The sequence below is a fragment of the Helianthus annuus genome, chromosome 17 (assembly GCF_002127325.2).
Source record: "Helianthus annuus cultivar XRQ/B chromosome 17, HanXRQr2.0-SUNRISE, whole genome shotgun sequence".
Classification (NCBI taxonomy): domain Eukaryota; kingdom Viridiplantae; phylum Streptophyta; class Magnoliopsida; order Asterales; family Asteraceae; genus Helianthus; species Helianthus annuus.
In genome coordinates, this window is record NC_035449.2 from 159,805,487 (window position 1) to 159,826,950 (window position 21,464).

The following is a 21,464-nucleotide window of genomic DNA, read 5'->3' on the forward strand; positions in this document are numbered from 1 at the left end:
ATGTCTATATGCATGGTGAGATTGAATAAAGTGATCCTCCAAAATTGTTTTTATTAAAAAAAAAAAAAGCTCCCAAAAGTTCGGAGTCATGTACTTTATGGAATTTAGCATGTCTAGTGGATTGATATATACGGGATTTTTTCATTTCCACTCAAGGGCGGATCTAGCCTCAATTGTCGGTTCTAGGATCCTATTCAGTTTGTAATTTTTGTGATAATTAATTAATGGTTGCAAGTAGCAACAAATGACATAAATATGATAACAATGGTTCACACCTTAACATTTTGAGGATTCATTGGTCCACTTTAAAAAACGTTTGTCACAATATCGGAGTACACGATAATTTACAACTTTGCCAGGTGTATTATTGCATGAACAGAAGTTTGTTGCGATGAAAGAAATATCACAACGATTTTTTATTGTTTTATTTGTTGAAAATAACAAATGAAAAAAAAAAAAAATAGTTACAAGAACCACAAACATAACGTAAAGTTACCGAGAGAATTAACTGTTGCATTTACATGAATAGATTCGATAAGTCAACGTTGCTGACCGAGCTGCATGGGCAGACCTACTTTATAAGTTCGGTGGGCGGCCGCACCCCTTGAAAAAAAAATTTAGTGGTATTTTTCGTGAAAAATCCCAACCGCACCCCTTGGAAATTTTCGTCCGCACCACTTAGAAAAAATGTTAGAAATTTATATAAAAAATTTGTGAACATAGATTGAAACCCGATCAAATTATGTAAACAAATTAGCCCACTAACCCCTTTAATAAAACTTAAATTCAATCCATCAAGCCCAAGCCAATGATCTCTAGATCAAGTGGTGGAGGGCTTGCATTTCTCTTGAGAGATGCAGGTTCGACTCCAACTTGGTGCAGAGTAAGGAGGCATTGGTGGGCAATAATAGGAGACCCAGGGAAACCTGGGTTGGATCCTTGAGCCAAACGGGTTTTACCGGTAATTTCACCGTCGTGCCTACGGGCGGGTGAGTTACCGGGTTTTCCCCGGAATTGGTGGTGGACTCGGGTTACTCTCGGAGTACTCCGTTTGTCTAGTGGGTTCCCCGAGAGTGCTCGGGATTGAGTTTGTTGGCCGTTAAAAAAAAAAAAAATCCATCAAGCCCAATAACCTAATACTCATTCAAGCCCCATTCCAACTACTAATTTTAGATAAGTTTTTTTGTTCTTTTATTTAATGATTAAGAGAAATAGAAGTAGAGATGATTTGAATGTTGATGCCTTTTTGTTTGTTAATGTGATAGGAAATTAGGAACTAGGGTTTGATTGTTTGAAAATTGAAATGGACCCAACCCGATCTGATTCGACCCGCTATGAAACTTTGTTTGTTTGTGTTTACTTGTTTTACATGACCCGACCCGACCCGCTATGAACCGATTTTTTATATAGCTAGGGGTCTAAAATCTTTAAAATATTTCCGCACCCCCAGAAAAAAATCCTGGGTCCGCCACTGCCAAGCTGTAACCGTAAGAGTTACACCTTGGACAACTAACAATGAATCCATTTAACTTGTTCAACTGGTGATCACGGACAATTAACGGAACAAAATATATATCTGGAATAATTATATATTCACAAGAAACGAGATTTATTATTTGCACAGGTTATAAATAATATGACGTTTAATTAATGGGTGTTGCTAAATGTACCCCCTTTTCTACTAAACGTACCCCATCCTTTAACTTTCACATTAATACAATTCAAACCCTTTTGTTTTATTTTGTGTTTTTTTTTATTTTGTTATATTTAATTATTATTATTACTAGCATTTGCTTTTAAAACATTATTTTATTTAAAAGATTTTTTTTGTTATTTGAAAAAAACAATCGTTTTCATATGTTTTAAAACTGAGACGAGTCATTTTAATTCTGAAATGGGATTTTTTTTTTCGTTCATAACAGCTTGAAGTGGGAGTTTGAATTTAGTTTGTATAAACAATAATACACAAATTTAAATGAAGGTTTGAAGCCAACTAACTTAATATAGTTTTGGAGTTAAAAGAAGATAAATATATTTAAGAATCACCACTTTAATTTGTAGATAATGATTTTGATTAGTCAATCGTACCCTGACAATAATTAAATTTCAACTTATGTCGATTATTGATTACTGATTAATATTACATGTTTTGATCAAAGCATTTTACTACCTAATGTGCTAGCTAACGTTTTATTTTTTTTTTGCATTTTATTACTTTTAATAAATAAAAGTTGTTAATTATATTATAATACATTTTAATATAATAATGATACTAATAGAAATAGAAAGATCAGAGAACTAAAAAATGAAATAAATAAAAAATATAAAATCAACTGTTTTTCAAAAAAAAATTCTAAAACTTTTTTATTGTTTAAAAAATATCTTTTTTTTTATTAATTTGTAGTGACGTTTTATAGAAAAATAATAAAATACTAGTTAGAGAAACTGTCTTCAAACACAATATTTGAATTATATAGAGGGGTGAAATTTGACAACTTTTAAACTGTATTTTAGAAAGGAGATATGACTAGTAAAAAATAAGGGGTGCATTTAGCCAACCCCTTAATTATATTATTTAATTAAATTTAATTTTCGGCATCTGTGTCGTGTGTCTGAGCTTAAACGAATCGCATTAGGCTTTGTGACCTAGAGCATTAGCGGAATAAATATTACTCATCCTAATACCCAAAAACATTCCAGCCGTCAAAAGGCCTAGAGCATTAGAAGAATAAATATTATTCATCCTGTCGAATCCTCAAATCACTGGTGACGTCTAAAGGATCTCGCTGACGTTGTAATGCCCTAGTCTTCGCCTTCTACAAAAAAGAAAACCGTTAGCCTCGTCACGGAGGGCCCCGGGAGGGGGATCCGTGACCAAGCTCCGGCGTGAGAATAAGTAAACTTGGTGGAGATAAAGGAGAAGCCTATTCCGACGAGTATGATCGCCAGAATATTCTCTGTGGTGTGGATACTGATAAGCTAGTTATTATGTCGGAATTTAATGAGAATGTATGATGGTCGGAGTAAATGAGAGCATTAAGTGAGAGTTACCTTGTGTTGTGAACATATGTTCACCTTCTTTATATAAAGGAGATAGCTTATCTCCCTTGGAAAATGGCACCGAGGCGATCTAACGGTATCTGGTTGCCTTTGGGGGACTCAGACACGTGTCTGAGCCCCAACGGTAAGATCGCTGGCTTCATTTAATGAGGCCAGCTTGGTTGTACTGTGCTTCCGGCGATCTTTTCCCCTTATCAATCAAACATTTAATGTTCTGCAACACCCTCGGATCCCTTTCTCTCTTTTTCCCGCTCATTTTACATATATGAGGCCTTTAAGAGAAAAGCCTTGACCTTGGGCCTTAACAGTTGGGCCGAAATGATAGAAGCCCAAGACGGGTCAAGTTGGGCAACCGGCTGGCCCGTCGTCAAGTCATCTCTAGTCCTTGGTTCTGAGACTTCGAGACTCATGATCCTGGGCTGTATCATGGTTATTGATGAAGTTAGTCTTCTTAGGCTATGAGTGTGGGCCCAACTTCCCTTAATAATTACAAGCCCTCCTCATTTCCCGAGGGTCATCAAGCATCAAAAATCAACGGCTAGGGATAGCTTCGTAATGCACGTGCTCAGAACGGTTTTTAATTTTTGAAAAGTGGTGAGGTGACGGTTTCCTCTCCCTGTGTCAGTTATTTCCTTTAAAACCCTTATTGCCTCTTCTTTTTCCTTAAACTTCTATCACACTTCTTCACAATTCTCTCTTTCCCTTCTTTCACTTACTATTTTCCGATCATATTTCCGGTTTACAATGAGCCGTACTGGTCGTTCCTCGATCTGTTCAGTCCTGACGGCGAAGGATCTTGAGGCCTTTGTTGATGCTTACAAGATCCCAGAGCATTTTCCCCCAACTTTGCCCGGACCGGATGAGTCAGCGGAGTGTACCCCTGACAGAATCGTCATCTACACTTTGTCATTCTCCTCCTGTGGTGTCTGTTACCCTCTGTCGGCTTTTAAAGTGGACCTTTTGAGGCATTTTGGAGTCCATTTCTCACAACTGCACCCTCTAGGGTTCATGAGGGTTGTCCATTTCGAACTATCGTGTGTGGCGGTTTTCGGTGAACCATCAGTTCCTTTGTTTTGCATGTTTTACAAGTTGATCTCGGATGGTGACTGGTGCACCTTTGCCAAGTGAAAAGATAGTGTATCCCCTCCTTGTTATTCTTTCATGCCTACTTCCACTTACCCAAAGGTGTGGAAAAGCCGATTTATCTTTGTTTCCGCTGTTATGATGCTGGAATCGCCGCCTCTGAGAGATCCGAAAGCGGCTATTGAAGACAATGTCCCGGTCTTGTCCACGAATGAGATCATTCAATGGAAAAGGGTGCATGAGAATCCTACAAGGGCCTTCACATTCCCCGAGGGGGTGCTGGCCATGGGGGGCTTGAGCCCCTTTTATTCAGTCTGGCCAAAAGCTTTCTTTGGAAAGAAAGGTATTCCCATGCCCCTTGACTTGTTATGTTTGTTCTTCTTTCCCTATCTTTCTTTTTAGGAGTTTTTGGATTTGGGTAGTCATCTCTGGTGTTGTTTTTGTACAGAGATGACCCTGTGCGGCTTACTCCAGGGGGATTGTAGGGATGTTAAGTTTATGGTAGGTGACAAGGTTGAACCAAACATGAGCTGAGGTGTGGAGAAGAAGGTTCTTGAGAGTTCTGTTCAAGCCGGGGATTCTGCTGTTGAAGGAAAAGATGAAGAGGGTTCTTCTGACGGGATGAAAGATTCCCAGGGCTCCTTCCGGGTCAAAAGTTCTAGCAATGATGAAGATAATGAGGATCTGGAGACCCGTCTGTCCCGCAAACGGAAAGTAGCCCAGACCAGCAGCCCCAAGGTGGCTCCTGTCCCTCGAAACATCCGACTGTGGCTCCGGAGTGCCAGTGATCAGAAGACTTTTCCTGCTACGAAGGCTTCTTCTGAACTTCCTCCTGCTGGGGTCAAGGGTTCTCTGTCCAAGCACCTAAGATCATCTAGCCTTATTAGCGAGCCTTTGATGGTGAGGTTTTCCTTTATGTTATGCTTTGTTCAATGTGGTTATTTTTTATTCCTTGCTCATTTTTTCTTTTGTATTTGGAACAGGGAAGCTCTAAGGCTTCGATTGAAATTCCTACTGCCCCTTCTTCTTCTCGGGTCCGGGACAAAACTCCCGAGATAAGTGTCGCTCGCATTACCCCAACCTTTAATGTTTCTCCTCTTCATGCCACTGGGACTAGTAAGCCTTCCCATCCTGAAGGTCTTGTTTCTCAGTCCCCTTTGGCCCCCTGTTTGCTGATTCTCTTCAAGTCCCATATGCTGCTAAGTGGAAGATAACCCCATCTACTGTTGTGGGGACTCCTGAGACTGCTCGGGATTTTCTGGCTCATGCTATTCCCCCTTCTCACAAGTTTATGAACTCTGCCTTGAGATCTGATCTATTTGATGATCAGTACAATGTGTCCCTTTATGAGGGTTTCTTTAGGGGAGCTGGTATGTTGCAATGGATGGATGAGCTAAGGAGGGAAATGAGGGAATGAGGACTGATCTACAAACTTCCCAAACCGTTGCTGCTGAGCTTCGGTGCCAGGTGACTGATGCTGAGCGGAGGCTATTGGAAGAGAAGGTGCCAAATCCTTCTTCTCTTCCCCCCCCCCTCTTTTTTTATCTATTCAACTTTTTATGCTTCCTGTGTTTTTTTCCCTCAGGGTGCTGGAGCCATGTTGGAGCAGAAGGAGCGTGTTTGGGAGAGGGAGAGGATGTCCTGGGCTGAAGAGAAAGAAAAGCTGGTTGCTGAGCTGAAATGTCAGAAGGAGCTTGACTCCATTTCTCAAGGAGATCTGGACACCATGTATGCTGAATGGGGGGTTGTTGTTGATGACAATCAGAAGCTAGCTAAGGAGATGTACTTGCTTATTACTAAGGGGTTCGGGTCCTTCCTTACTGCTGTTTCTCAGTCCGAGGAGTTTAAGAGCAGCCTTGAGAGCATTCACATGGCTTATCGAGATGTGGGGTACCAATCAGGTCTAAAGGACGGGTATGCTTATTCTGCCCAGGGTTTGGGGAGGAAAGAAACTCCTCTTTATAACTCCAAGGGTAAGAAACAGTTGTCCAAGCTAGACAAAGAATTTGGAGAAAAGACCCCTGCTCTTCTCGAAAAGATTCTTGAGCGTCCCCTGATGTCTATTGACGAACTTAAGGCCTTACTTACCCCAGCCGGACCCTCTTCGCCCAAGTCTTTGTCTTGGGATGCTTCCCGGTAATTTCAAAACAATGGTTGATTCGATATGGTTGTAATTTAACACTTACGTACCTTGGATACTGTTGACTTTTGCTGTTGGGAAAGCCTTTGTGTTGGGGTCTTCCCAGTATCTGACTATATTATGCTTTTGTAGTTACTTTGTAACTGTATGTCGTCGGTATGCTCCTATTTACTACTTTTGCCTTGTTGTTATTTGCAGGTGTTGTTACCAGTAGCTTGGGAGTTCTTTGTGCTTTTTCCCGGGGCCGCTTCTTCTCTTTGGTGATTTGCTAAGGCATCTGAGTTGGTTTGGGGTTCATCTGAGAATCCCCACTTATTTTTATAGCTTAGTTATAAAACTTTGTAGTTTAATTACAAAATTTTCTAGTGTGTTACTTGTACACTTGTTTTTTGTAGCTTAATTTGTCACACCCCCAAAATCCACACGCGGAGTACCACCGCTTGGAGGCGTGACTTGACCAGGATCAAGCCACCAATCATATTGAACAAGTAATTAAGTAATAATAAAATCCATCAATATGAAAGGTGTTCATCAAAAACTAATGTGAATAAGTGTAGCGGAAGCATTAAAGTGAAAACCCCCAAACATAAGTATTAATGTATGAAAAGTAATAAGTGTTTGTTCACGATCCAATCCCCACAACGACCTGCTCCTCCTTGTGCAAGCTCCATAATGTACCTAAGGTCCTGCAAGGCATGCAGCAGAGAGTCAACAACTAGTTGAGCGAGTTCACATAAAGTAAGTTCAGTAATAGTAATTGTATGAGTCGTATTATGTTCGTTCATTGTTCATGTATAGTATTGGTTTCCATCGCGGGCCCTTTAGGCATGTATGCGAAGATTTGGGTTAATACTCCCAAATATCCTAGACTATGTATATTTGTATCGCGGCCACCCTGGCATTACTTGCGAAGATTTATTCTCTGTAGTTCGCAGCCTCCCCGAAGCATGTGTGCGAAGATCAGTCATAATTATCGCTGCCAACCCTTGGCGTGTGTGCGAAGATCTGTTCAAGTAGGTATACTAGTCTAGCTGTATCTTATCATTTACCATCCTCACCCTGAGGACTATATCATTAGGTTCCATTAACTAAGTACGCACGAAATAATCATCCAATCCCATTCCCACCCTGGGAACCCCATGCCTTGGCTGTGTGAACTCACCTTGGGTTGCTCGGCAGATACACAAAGAAGAGGGTTCTTGAACTAACAGTGGTCAACCACGTCCTAACAGGGTTACCACACAAGTCAGGTTTGGTTCAAGTAATGCACGTATATATCACATAAGCTAGCAGATAATCGTGCACGTAATAATCATAGCAAACACGTATAGCACGTAAACAGTCCAGAGTACAATGAAGTTATACTTGTGCGTCTCGGATGGTTGGGCCATTGAGCTTGTGCGAGCCCAACCATCTTGTGCGATTCAATGTCTAAGCCCAAACTATACCCGGCCCAATATATAAGAAGTCCAACAGAAGAGAAGTCCAAACGTAAACATACTCGGCCCATATAAAGACCTTGTGCGATCCTATATGGATTGTGCGATTGGACGAGTCCAGCCCAATTCATCATCCGGCCCAAACAGTTAAACAACTTTATCACATGTGCGATTCAGTAAACCTTGTGCGAGTGAATACACCTTGTGCGACTGACAAGGTTTGTGCGACTAGGTTCCTTGTGCGAGTGGACTAGTCTATGGTGATGGGGTCTCTTGTGCGATCAGAGCCCCTTGTGCGTCTGGCACTTGTGCGACCAGTCGCCTTGTGCGATCAGTTCTAATCATGGCAGCTAGTTACACGTTTCCTATAATTGTGCAAGTCTGTTATTTTGTTTCCAATTATTCGGTCCAATCAAACAATCAGTTACTCTATCATTAACAAATTCCGTAATTACGATTTATTAATCCACACACAATCAACAGTTTCTAACTTGTATATGGATCGATCAAACTAAGGTTTCCACATCTAACTCTTATGAACCCTAATAAAAAATCAAAGCAATACTTTTAACAGAATCATGAACTTTCAATTAGCTCTAGTCGTAATCAACAAGTATTCAACCGAGTCATCAGACCATAGAGTTCGAATTCTAACATGCATCCCTTAATCAAGAACAATGAATAATCAACATCCCATGAGAAAATACAATCGGATCATTATAATGGTCATACCAAATATTATCAAGCAACCCTAATCACATCTAAATCACGGCTAACAGTTTATCATGCAACTCACGTCAAACCCTCTTGTACATCATCGATCACCTAGCCCAAAACAGCCGATTCACATATCCAACATGAGCAAACTATTCTTGTCAATATAAATTCTTAGAATCAATCATAGAACAAGCATATATGTAAACAACACATTAGGTATCAATCACTATGGAAATAACCAAGGTAATTACTAACCGGTTTGAGAGGAGAATGGGATCAACCGAGTCAAGAGCTTCGAGGGAGATGGGGGTGGTTGCCGTCGAGTTCGAGTGAGAGAGAAGAACACTAGGGTTTGTGAACTTGTGTGTGTGTTAGGTAATTGTAACAAATGAGAGAATAACCCCAAGGATGGGTGTTGTTTGCGTATAAGGGAAGTGGGCCAAGCCCAACTCGGCTGCCCTATGGGTCCGATTACAAAGCATGGCCCAAATGGGCTTGTGCGATCAAGCGGTGTGTTGTGCGGTTCGAGTTCCATGTAACTTATATACATACACATAACGTATCATGTGTAACACCCCCAAAATCCCACCTGCGGAAATCCCGCGAGGCGTGTTACGCATCAGAGTTCGAGCCACCAATCACATTGAACCAATGGTAAATACTTAAATAAAACATAATATCAAATCTCAAAGAGTTGTGTAGCGGAAGCATATAAATATCGTTTAGCAAATGTTTCATAATAATACTTAAAACTAATGTATCAAAAGTAAGTTAATCCAAGAGCCTCGATCCATGACCACTCCAGCACTCCCAGATAGCAAGTCCATGTTCCCAAAGTTAACGACCTACAAGCATGCAAACAAGTGTGTCAGACTACGCTGGTGAGTTCAAGGTGTTGCTTACGTGTGAAGTTACCAGATATTAGTTAAATCAACTCGTTGTTTGGTTCAGATGTCGTTGTTAACTCGTTTATTGTACCGTATGCAGCGTCAATGATGGGAATGCCTAACCCCAATGCCCATAACCAGGCATTGGTCAAAGTCAAGGTATCAAACAACCTTGACAAGCTGTAGGAGGTCTTATATCCGCGTTGTATTCACATGTTGTCCCAGTAATTAGTTCACGCCCGTCCTTACGGCCCGGTGTGAGGGTGCCAAACCTAATTGCGCTATCAACTAATTACCCCTATTGCCCTCCAGGCAATAACCAAAACCGATTAAGTTGTTTACCCAATGTTTCCCTTCCAAATGTTTACCAGTTGTCCCCAAACCACTGGGACGCATGCTTGAGAAAATGCATTGAACTCACCTGGGGTTGCTCGGTAAGATACACTAAAGGTTCTTGAACTAAGGGTGGTCAACCACGTCCTAACAGGGTTACCACACAAGTCAGGTTTTGTCTCAAGTTATGCACGTATGTTTACACATAGTCTAACAAGTCACAAGCACGTATAGTTCATGGCAACACGTTTGGTACGTTAACAGTCAAGAGCATATCATATTCATACTTGAACGATTTAGATAACCAAGCCCAAAAGATAGTAGGCCCAACATGTTGTGCGGTCGGCATAGCCTTGTGCGACCCACATCATGTTGTGCGATTCAGCTGAACATCCGGCCCAAAATAACAATCCAAAACATATTGGCCCAAACAAAAATAGCGTACAAGTGATTTGTGCGATCCGAGCAGACTTGTGCGATCTGCTCGGTTTGTGCGACTAGGTGATTTGGGCTGTTCGGCCCAACAGCATAACATAACAACTTGTGCGGTTCATTAGTTCTTGTGCGACTTGAAAGTCTAAGCCCAAGGATAGTCGGCCCAATATAACAGCAGCTCAATTAATTCAACCATGGAACTCTTGTGCGATTAGAACTAGCCCGGCCCAACAACAATAACAAATAACGATTTGATTGGGTTGTGTGTTTGTAACTTGGGCTTTAAGGCCCAACATGTTATCGGGAAAATATAACTTGTGCGATCCAATAGTCTTGTGCGACTATTGGTATCTTGTGCGACCGAGTTGTGTGATTGCTTTTGTGTGGCCGACTTGTGCAACTTAGGAAGCCTTTTGCGATCAGGCTTCTTGTGTGAGTGGTCCTTCTTGTGCGATTGGTTTATAAATCCGACTTTTATGCTTGTTCGGTTACAATTACACTAGTTTCCTTATTTTACCCAATCAATCAACAGAAACAATTTCTAAACCAAATCAATTATCGATCAAACAAGCAACTTAGCACCCAATTCACATGAACCCTAACCTAGACATAATCATGAACAATGTTCAAACATTCCAAACCCTCAATCGCATTAACAGTTCGATGATTTCTATTACTAACATACACGTTAACATATAGATATATCCAATCATCCACATACAACTCATAACAGCCGATTAATCCAGTGATTCGATGAACTACAAGCAACCCTAGACATATGCATATCATCGAGAACAAGTGCGTAGGTTCAATCATGTTTACTTAGCATGAACAATCAAAACAATCACAACATCAACAACATTAAATAAGAATTCGATAACATACACTAACCGGATGTGTGATACGATTTGCTTGGTTGGAATAGACTTCGAGTGGGGTTGCCGTCAAGTTCGTGAGAGAGGGAGAGAGGAACCGAACTAGGGTTTTGTGTGTGAAGTGTAAATGTTTTTGGTAACAAGTAGAATGGTTACAACACCCAAGTATTATGCGCATAAGGTGAGTGGGCCGGACCCCTCAATGGGCCGCCCTTGGTCCGCGTACAAGTGTAAAGCCCGAGTGGCTTGTGCAGTAGGTGAGTCTTGTGCGGTTTGGGCTTGATTAACATACATACATTGCATAACACAAAGCACATAATCAAACATATCATTCATTTAAATCAACACGGTTCACCTAAGCATATATCGTTACACAAAGTAGGTTCGGAATTACGAGTTGTCACAGTATCCCCAACTAAAAAGAAATTTCGTGCCGAAATTTGGTACGCACTCACTGAGAAAGCTAGATAAGTTAAAGCTAGGTAAGTTATATCGTTTGCTGGTTTTCCTGGGGTGTCACATCCTCCCCAACTTGAATGGGAATTTCGTCCCGAAATTCACTAGTTGCATCAACACTGGGTTTGCTAGGTTTTGACTGGTCTTCGGGGAACAAATGTGGATACTTAAGTTTCATTTGGTCCTCGCGTTCCCACGTGAACTCTGGACCACGTCTTGAGTTCCAACGAACTCTCACAATCGGTATACGGCTGTGTTTACGAACTTTAACTTCCCGATCCATAATCTCAATTGGTTCTTCGACAAACTGCAATTTGTCGTCTATCTTCAGCTCTTGGAATGGTACTACCAGTGTTTCATCCACCAAACACTTCTTTAGCTGTGATACGTGAAATACATCATGGACATTACCCAATTCAGCAGGTAATTCCAACCTGTACGTCACTTTTCCAATTCGTTCCAGAATTTTGAATGGCCCTACGTAGCGGGGGTTTAGTTTGCCGCGTTTCCCAAAACGCACCACACCCTTCCAGGGTGAGTCCTTTAACATAACGCGATCATTAACTTCAAATTCCAACGGTTTACTACGGTTGTCAGTGTAGCTTTTCTGGCGGTCACGAGCTGCGGCCATACGGTTTCGGATCTGCACAATGCTTTCTGATGCCTCAAGAACAAACTCAGGACCTGTGATCTGACTATCACCCACCTCATGCCAGCAGAGAGGTGAACGACATTTCCGTCCGTACAGTGCCTCGAACGGAGCTGCCTTAATGCTTGTATGATAACTGTTGTTGTAGGAGAATTCTATCAGTGGCAAGTGTTTCTCCCACCCCTTCCCAAAATCAATCACACACGCCCGCAACATGTCTTCAAGTGTCTGGATGGTGCGCTCGCTTTGACCATCCGTCTGCGGGTGATAAGCGGTACTCATGTCGAGTTGGGAACCGAACGATTTATGCATTGACTGCCATAACTCTGAAGTGAAACGCGGATCTCGATCTGAGATGATAGAAGTTGGCACCCCATGCCTAGAAACCACTTCCTTAAGGTAGATTGCTGCCAATTGAGAAAACTTGTCTGTTTCCTTGATTGCTAGGAAGTGTGCTGACTTCGTGAGGCGATCGACAATCACCCAAATGGTATCGTTCCCGGCCTGAGTTCTGGGTAATCCTGTCACAAAATCCATAGTGATCTGTTCCCACTTCCATGTGGGTATCTCTGGTTACTGCAGTAGACCTGATGGCTTTTGATGCTCCGCTTTGACTTTAGCGCAAGTCAAACATTTGCTGACGTAGGTTGCTATATGAGCTTTCATGCTAGGCCACCAGTACGTAGTTTTTAAGTCATGGTACATCTTATCTGATCCAGGATGTACGGAGTAACGTGACTTATGTGCCTCTTCCATTACAAGTTCCCGTAGGTTGCCAAAGAATGGGACCCAAATGCGTCCGGTTACGTAGTAAGCACCGTCTCCCTTTTGCTCTAGTCGTTGTCTTGAGCCGCGTAAAGCTTCAGCTTGGACGTTCTCTGGTTTCAACGCTTCTAACTGAGCGTCTCTTATCTGGGAAGGGAGATTGGAGTGGATCGTGAGTTGCAATGCTCGTACACGCCTAGGTGCATTATCCTTTCTGCTGAGGGCGTCAGCTACGACGTTCGGCTTGCCCGGATGATACTTGATGGCACATTCATAATCGTTCAATAACTCCACCCATCGTCGTTGTCGCATATTCAACTCTTTCTGGTCGAAGATGTGCTGGAGACTCCTATGGTCGGTGTAGATGGTGCATTTGGTACCGTAAAGATAGTGCCTCCAAATCTTCAACGCAAACACCACCGCTCCTAACTCCAAGTCGTGTGTCGTGTAGTTCTTCTCGTGCACCTTTAGCTGACGAGAAGCATAAGCTATCACCTTCTCGCGTTGCATCAACACGCAACCGAGACCCTGAATCGAAGCGTCACAATAAACCACAAAATCTTCGGTACCCTCTGGTAATGACAAGATCGGTGCACTGCAAAGTTTCTGTTTTAATGACTGGAAGGCTTCTTCCTGCTTCGTTCCCCAAGAGTACACCGTGTTCTTCTGTGTCAGCGAGGTGAGAGGTTGCGCGATTTTTGAGAAATCTTTAATGAACCTTCGGTAATACCCTGCGAGACCAAGAAATTGTCGTACCTCAGACGGAGTCTTTGGTGCCGCCCAATTCTTAACTGCATCCACCTTTGCAGGATCCACATGTATTCCTTTCTCGTTAACAACGTGGCCGAGGAAATGCACTTCCCGAATCCAAAAGTCGCACTTAGAAAACTTCGCATACAGTTGTTCCCTTCTCAAAAGTTCCAGGATGAGACGTAGGTGACGCTCGTGATCTTCCTTGTTCTTGGAATAGACTAAGATGTCGTCAATAAACACTATAACAAACTCGTCGAAATATGGCTTACATACGCGGTTCATGAGATCCATGAAGACCGCTGGTGCATTAGTCAATCCAAACGGCATGACTAAAAACTCATAGTGTCCGTAGCGCGTTCGAAAAGCAGTCTTGGGAACATCATCTTCCCTAACCCGCACCTGATGGTAACCCGACCTTAAGTCGATCTTTGAATAGAAACTTGACCCTTGCAACTGGTCAAACAAGTCGTCGATGCGTGGTAACGGGTAGCGGTTCTTAATGGTCACTTTGTTGAGCTCTCGATAGTCGATACACATACGGAATGACCCGTCTTTCTTCTTTACGAACAGAACTGGGGCTCCCCAAGGCGAAGAACTGGGTCGAATGAAACCCCTATCCAACAACTCCTGTAGTTGATTGGACAGTTCCTGTAACTCTCCAGGTGCTAATCGGTAAGGAGCTCAAGCAATTGGGGCCGCTCCCGGCGCAAGATCAATCTGAAATTCTACTTGACGGTGAGGAGGTAACCCTGGCAGCTCCTCTGGGAACACATCAGCGAATTCTCGCACCACTGGTAGATTCTCGATTTTACTCTCTTCAGACGGAGCATTGGTAACTAACGCTAACAGTGCAGGATACCCCTTTTGTAGATACTGCTGTGCACGCATGGCCGTGATAATCCCAACCATCGTCCCACTACGATGCCCTTGAACTAACAGTGACTCCCCATCAGGGAGAGGAATACGCACAACTTTCTCTTTACACAAAATTTCTGCTTGGTGCTTAGACAACCAATCCATGCCTACCATTATGTCAAAACTACCGAGCGTAACGGGAAGGAGGTCAATATCAAACACCTGACCCACGAGATCTAGTTTGCACCCGAAAAGGACATTCGAGGCTTCTATCGTCTTACCATCTGCTAATTCTACTACTTGTTTAACTTCTAAAGGTGTTGGGGTTATCCCTAATCGTTGACTAAACTCTAGGGACACGTAACTCCAATCGGCACCCGAATCAAATAATACAGAAGCAATACGATTGTTAACAGGAAACGTACCAGTTACAACGTTGCCGTCATTCCTGGCATCCCCTGCTCCAAGCTGGAACACTCTGCCTCGAGCACCATTGCCCCCGTTGTTACCATTGTTGTTGTTGTTGTTGTTGTTTCCAGCGTTGTTATTATTCGGGCGGTTGTTGTCGTTAGCGTTCTGGTTTAACTGAGGGCAATCCCGCTTAAAGTGACCCTCATCCCCACACTGATAGCACCCCCTCCTAAAACCCTGGTTCTGTTGGGGCGGTTGTCCCTGTTGTCTCTGGTTGTGCTGGTTCTGTTGCTGCTGGTGTTTGGGCTGTGGGGCCCTACAATCCTTGGCCTCATGACCCACTTTACCACACCTGCGACATGTGCGACTACACGGCCCGAAATGATGGTAGCCACACTTATTACACTGTGGTTTCTTCCCTGCATACGAGCCCTGACTTTGACCACTTCCCTGGCCTTGATTGACAGAAGACGACTGGCTAAAGTTGCGGTTGTTGTTGTTATCTGGCCTTTTCTGAGTCTGACCAGCACTGGATGCTTTATCATAATCACTCCACTTCCGCTTGTTATCATTAGCGGACATAGTGGCAGTGGGTGTAGCAGCAGTAGTGGCCGAAATACGCGGGGGTAACGAATTGCTTTCTACCTCTTGGTCCACAATCTTATGAGTCAGACGAACGATCTGTGTCAAATCATTGAGATGGGCTGCAGTGACCAAGCTCTTCACACGCGGAGGCAACCCTTTGATGAATAACTCAATCCTCCGAGACATAGGCCGGGACAAGTTCGGACACATGTCGGCCAGTTCATACGATCGCTTCACATACGCTTCGACTTCAGATCCAACCATCTTCAAGTCGTAGTACTCGTTTTCCAACTTCTGGACCTCGTCCCGAGGACAATACTCTTCCCGAATCAATTCTTTAAAGTCTTCCCAGGTTGTGGCATTCGCTGCCTCGATGCCCAACAACTGTACCTGGGCGTTCCACCACGTTAGGGCACCATCCGCCAAGGTACCCGCAACATATTTCACCCTGTCCCCAGCGGGACAGTTACAGATAGCAAACACAGATTCTGCTTTCTCGAACCATCTCAGAAGTCCCACAGCCCATTCTGTCCCGGTGAAGGTCTGTGGCTTGCAGTCCATAAACATTTTGAACGTACACGCAGGCTGGTTGGGTTGAGGTTGCACTTGCTAACCTAAAGGGTGAAAGGAAGCACATTATAGAAATGAAAAGATGGGTACGCGATATAAGAGTAAGGAGTACTTGGTACATTCCGTACCAGCTTGATAGGCTGCTAAAGCCTCAGCCACACGGGTATTGATTAGGTCAGTCAACTCAGCCTGAGTCATGTTGATGTTGCCACGTCCGTGTCCTCGTCCACTCATGATTCTATATATAGAGATGAACCAACTCAGGAAATCGAAACGAGATGGATATCAAGTATCAGGTTGATATCTACGTACTACCAAGTTCACACATAATAAGGCAGAACCCTTCTCACGCTCGATAAGCCTCACTGGGACTTGCATGCACCCCACGTTATTATTAAGTGTGCACCCATAATAATAAGGCAATTTGCATGCTTATCTCAGTGCCTCTTAGCTTGCGCTCGAAGTTTCCCCCGTTCAAACAACACAACAGATGGTATCACAGGTCTATGATTCACATGAGTCGAAGAGTAGTGTCACACTATCAAGTAACTATGTTGTTTAATGTTTCATTTCATACATGTTGTGAGTGTGTGACTGCTAAGCAAATAATGTATAAAGTGAGAGAGACGAACCTTGCAATCTGGAGCTGAGTGTCATGATCGATTTTCGAAGGTGTTCGGTTACAGTCTGGTTTTACAAACGTTTTAAAACCTAGTTCACTATAACCAGTGGCTCTGATACCAACTGTAACACCCCCAAAATCCCACCTGCGGAAATCCCGCGAGGCGTGTTACACATCAGAGTTCGAGCCACCAATCACATTGAACCAATGGTAAATACTTAAATAAAACATAATATCAAATCTTAAAGAGTTGTGTAGCGGAAGCATATAAATATCGTTTAGCAAATGTTTCATAATAATACTTAAAACCAATGTATCAAAAGTAAGTTAATCCAAGAGCCTCGATCCATGACCACTCCAGCACTCCCAGATAGCAAGTCCATGTTCCCAAAGTTAACGACCTACAAGCATGCAAACAAGTGTGTCAGACTACGCTGGTGAGTTCAAGGTGTTGCTTACATGTGAAGTTACCAGATATTAGTTAAATCAACTCGTTGTTTGGTTCATATGTCGTTGTTAACTCGTTTATTGTACCGTATGCAGCGTCAATGATGGGAATGCCTAACCCCAATGCCCATAACCAGGCATTGGTCAAAGTCAAGGTATCAAACAACCTTGACAAGCTGTAGGAGGTCTTATATCCGCGTTGTATTCACATGTTGTCCCAGTAATTAGTTCACGCCCGTCCTTACGGCCCGGTGTGAGGGTGCCAAACCTAATAGCGCTATCAACTAATTACCCCCATTGCCCTCCAGGCAATAACCAAAACCGATTAAGTTGTTTACCCAATGTTTCCCTTCCAAATGTTTACCAGTTGTCCCCAAACCACTGGGACGCATGCTTGAGAAAATGCATTGAACTCACCTGGGGTTGCTCGGTAAGATACACTAAAGGTTCTTGAACTAAGGGTGGTCAACCACGTCCTAACAGGGTTACCACACAAGTCAGGTTTTGTCTCAAGTTATGCACGTATGTTTACACATAGTCTAACAAGTCACAAGCACGTATAGTTCATGGCAACACGTTTGGTACGTTAACAGTCAAGAGCATATCATATTCATACTTGAACGATTTAGATAACCAAGCCCAAAAGATAGTAGGCCCAACATGTTGTGCGGTCGGCACAGCCTTGTGCGACCCACATCATGTTGTGCGATTCAGCTGAACATCCGGCCCAAAATAACAATCCAAAACATATTGGCCCAAACAAAAATAGCGTACAAGTGATTTGTGCGATCCGAGCAGACTTGTGCGATCTGCTCGGTTTGTGCGACTAGGTGATTTGGGCTGTTCGGCCCAACAGCATAACATAACAACTTGTGCGGTTCATTAGTTCTTGTGCGACTTGAAAGTCTAAGCCCAAGGATAGTCGGCCCAATATAACAGCAGCTCAATTAATTCAACCATGGAACTCTTGTGCGATTAGAACTAGCCCGGCCCAACAACAATAACAAATAACGATCTGATTGGGTTGTGTGTTTGTGACTTGGGCTTTAAGGCCCAACATGTTATCGGGAAAATATAACTTGTGCGATCCAATAGTCTTGTGCGACTATTGGTATCTTGTGCGACCGAGTTGTGTGATTGCTTTTGTGTGGCCGACTTGTGCAACTTAGGAAGCCTTGTGCGATCAGGCTTCTTGTGTGAGTGGTCCTTCTTGTGCGATTGGTTTATAAATCCGACTTTTATGCTTGTTCGGTTACAATTACACTAGTTTCCTTATTTTACCCAATCAATCAACAGAAACAATTTCTAAACCAAATTAATTATCGATCAAACAAGCAACTTAGCACCCAATTCACATGAACCCTAACCTAGACATAATCATGAACAATGTTCAAACATTCCAAACCCTCAATCGCATTAACAGTTCGATGATTTCTATTACTAACATACACGTTAACATATAGATATATCCAATCATCCACATACAACTCATAACAGCCGATTAATCCAGTGATTCGATGAACTACAAGCAACCCTAGACATATGCATATCATCGAGAACAAGTGCGTAGGTTCAATCATGTTTACTTAGCATGAACAATCAAAACAATCACAACATCAACAACATTAAATAAGAATTCGATGACATACACTAACCGGATGTGTGATACGATTTGCTTGGTTGGAATAGACTTCGAGTGGGGTTGCCGTCAAGTTCGTGAGAGAGGGAGAGAGGAACCGAACTAGGGTTTTGTGTGTGAAGTGTAAATGTTTTTGGTAACAAGTAGAATGGTTACAACACCCAAGTATTATGCGCATAAGGTGAGTGGGCCGGACCCCTCAATGGGCCGCCCTTGGTCCGCGTACAAGTGTAAAGCCCGAGTGGCTTGTGCGGTAGGTGAGTCTTGTGCGGTTTGGGCTTGATTAACATACATACATTGCATAACACAAAGCACATAATCAAACATATCATTCATTTAAATCAACACGGTTCACCTAAGCATATATCGTTACACAAAGTAGGTTCGGAATTACGAGTTGTCACATCATGTACATAATCATTAAAACACATATCACATAACATTCAATAAGCATACGCTTAGTCAATCAAGTTCATATAGTCGTGTCATGTTCATAAACGTTACACAAAAATAGGTTCAGAATTTCGAGTTGTCACATTATCCCCAACTAAAAAGAAATTTCGTCCCGAAATTTGGTATGCACGCACTGAGGAAGCTAGGTAAATGATATCGTTCACTGGTTTTCCTGGGGTGTCACATCCTCCCCCCGTTGATCTGGAATTTCGTCCCGAAATTCCGAAGTAGTAGCTTCAGCCTCAGTAGTGGTTGCATTGGTTCCGAATAACTGGGGGTACTTTTCTGTCATTTGGTCTTCGCGTTCCCAGGTGTACTCTGGGCCACGTTTGGAGTTCCAACGTACTCGAACAAGAGGGATTCTCTTGTTTTTGAGGACCTTCACATCCCGGTCCGTGATTTCAACTGGTTCCTCGACGAACTGCAACCGCTCGTCGATAGTGAGTTCTTTGAAAGGAATGATAAGGGTCTCATCTGATAGGCACTTCTTCAGATTCGACACGTGAAAGACATTGTGAACTGCTCCGAGTTCAGCTGGTAGGTTTAGCTTGTAGGCCACCTTGCCTATCTTCCTTATGATTTCGAATGGTCTGACATACCGTGGATTTAGTTTGCCCCTTTTGCCAAAACGAACTACACCCTTCCAGGGTGAGACTTTAAGTAAAACCCGGTCCCCGACCTGAAATTCCAATGGCTTTCTACGCTTGTCCGCGTAGGCTTTCTGACGGTCGCGTGCTGCCGCCATGCGTTGTCATATCTGTGCAATCTTTTCTGTGGCGTCCACAACAATCTCTGGACCCGTGATCTGACTATCTGCCACCTCTGCCCAACAGAGAGGTGACCGGCATTTACGCCCGTACAATGCCTCGAATGGAGCGGCTTGTATGCTGGTGTGATAACTGTTATTGAATGAGAATTCCACTAAAGGGAGGTGCTTTTCCCAGCCGTTGCCGAAATCAATAACAAATGCCCGAAGCATGTCTTCAAGAGTTTGGATTGTACGCTCAGACTGCCCATCCTTCTGAGGATGATATGCTGTGCTCATGTCTAATCGTGAGCCGAAAGATTTGTGCATTGCTTGCCATAGCTCTGACGTGAATCATGCATCCCGATCCGAAATGATGGAGGTGGGCACCCCGTGCCTCGAAACAACTTCTTTGAGATAGATGTCTGCGAGAGTGGAGAACTTATCCGTTTCCTTTGTAGCTAGGAAGTGTGCAGACTTGGTGAGTCGATCCACGATCACCCATATGGTATCATTCCCACGCTGGGATCTGGGTAGGCCTGTAACAAAATCCATGGAAATTTCTTCCCATTTCCATTGTGGTATCGTGGGTTGCTGAAGTAGATCCGCTGGTTTCTGGTATTCAACCTTGACTCTCGCACAGGTCTAGCACTTGCTGACATAGGTAGCGATGTGGGCCTTTATGCTAGGCCACCAATAAGTAGTCCTGATGTCGTGGTACATCTTATCCGACCCTGGATGTACCGAGTAGCGAGACTTGTGAGCTTCATCCATTACCAGCTCGCGTAGACCGCCATAAAGTGGGACCCAAATATGCCCCGTTACATAGTAGGCGCCGTCTGCCTTTTGTTCTAATCGTTGCCTTGAACCACGTAGGGCTTCAGCCCTGACGTTTTCTGGTTTCAATGCTTCTGCCTGAGCATCTCGTATCTGTGTAGGAAGGCTAGACTGAATCGTAAGCTGTAGCGCTCGCACGCGCCGAGGTAAAGTGTCTTTCCGACTGAGGGCGTCAGCCACAACATTGGCCTTGCCTGGATGGTACTTGATAGCGCATTCGTAATCGTTCAGTAACTCGACCCATCGCCGTTGACGCATGTTCAAATCCTTCTGCTTAAGAATATGCTCGAGACTCCTGTGATCAGTGTAAATCGTGCACCTGGTACCGTACAGGTAGTGTCGCCATATCTTAAGCGCGAAAACAACAGCTCCCAGCTCTAAATCGTGCGTCGTGTAGTTCCGTTCGTGAATCTTAAGTTGGCGTGAAGCGTAAGCAATAACCTTGTCGCGCTGCATTAACACACATCCAAGACCCTGGATGGATGCATCACAAAATACTACGAAATCGTCTGTGCCCTCTGGCAATGAGAGGATAGGTGCACTGCAAAGTCTATCCTTTAAGTGCTGAAAAGCAGTCTCCTGGGGCTCTCCCCAGCGATAGGTGACACCCTTCTGTGTCAGTAACGTAAGCGGCTGAGCAATCTTTTAGAAATCCTTGATAAACCGTCTGTAGTAACCCGCCAAACCCAAGAATTGGCGTATTTCCGT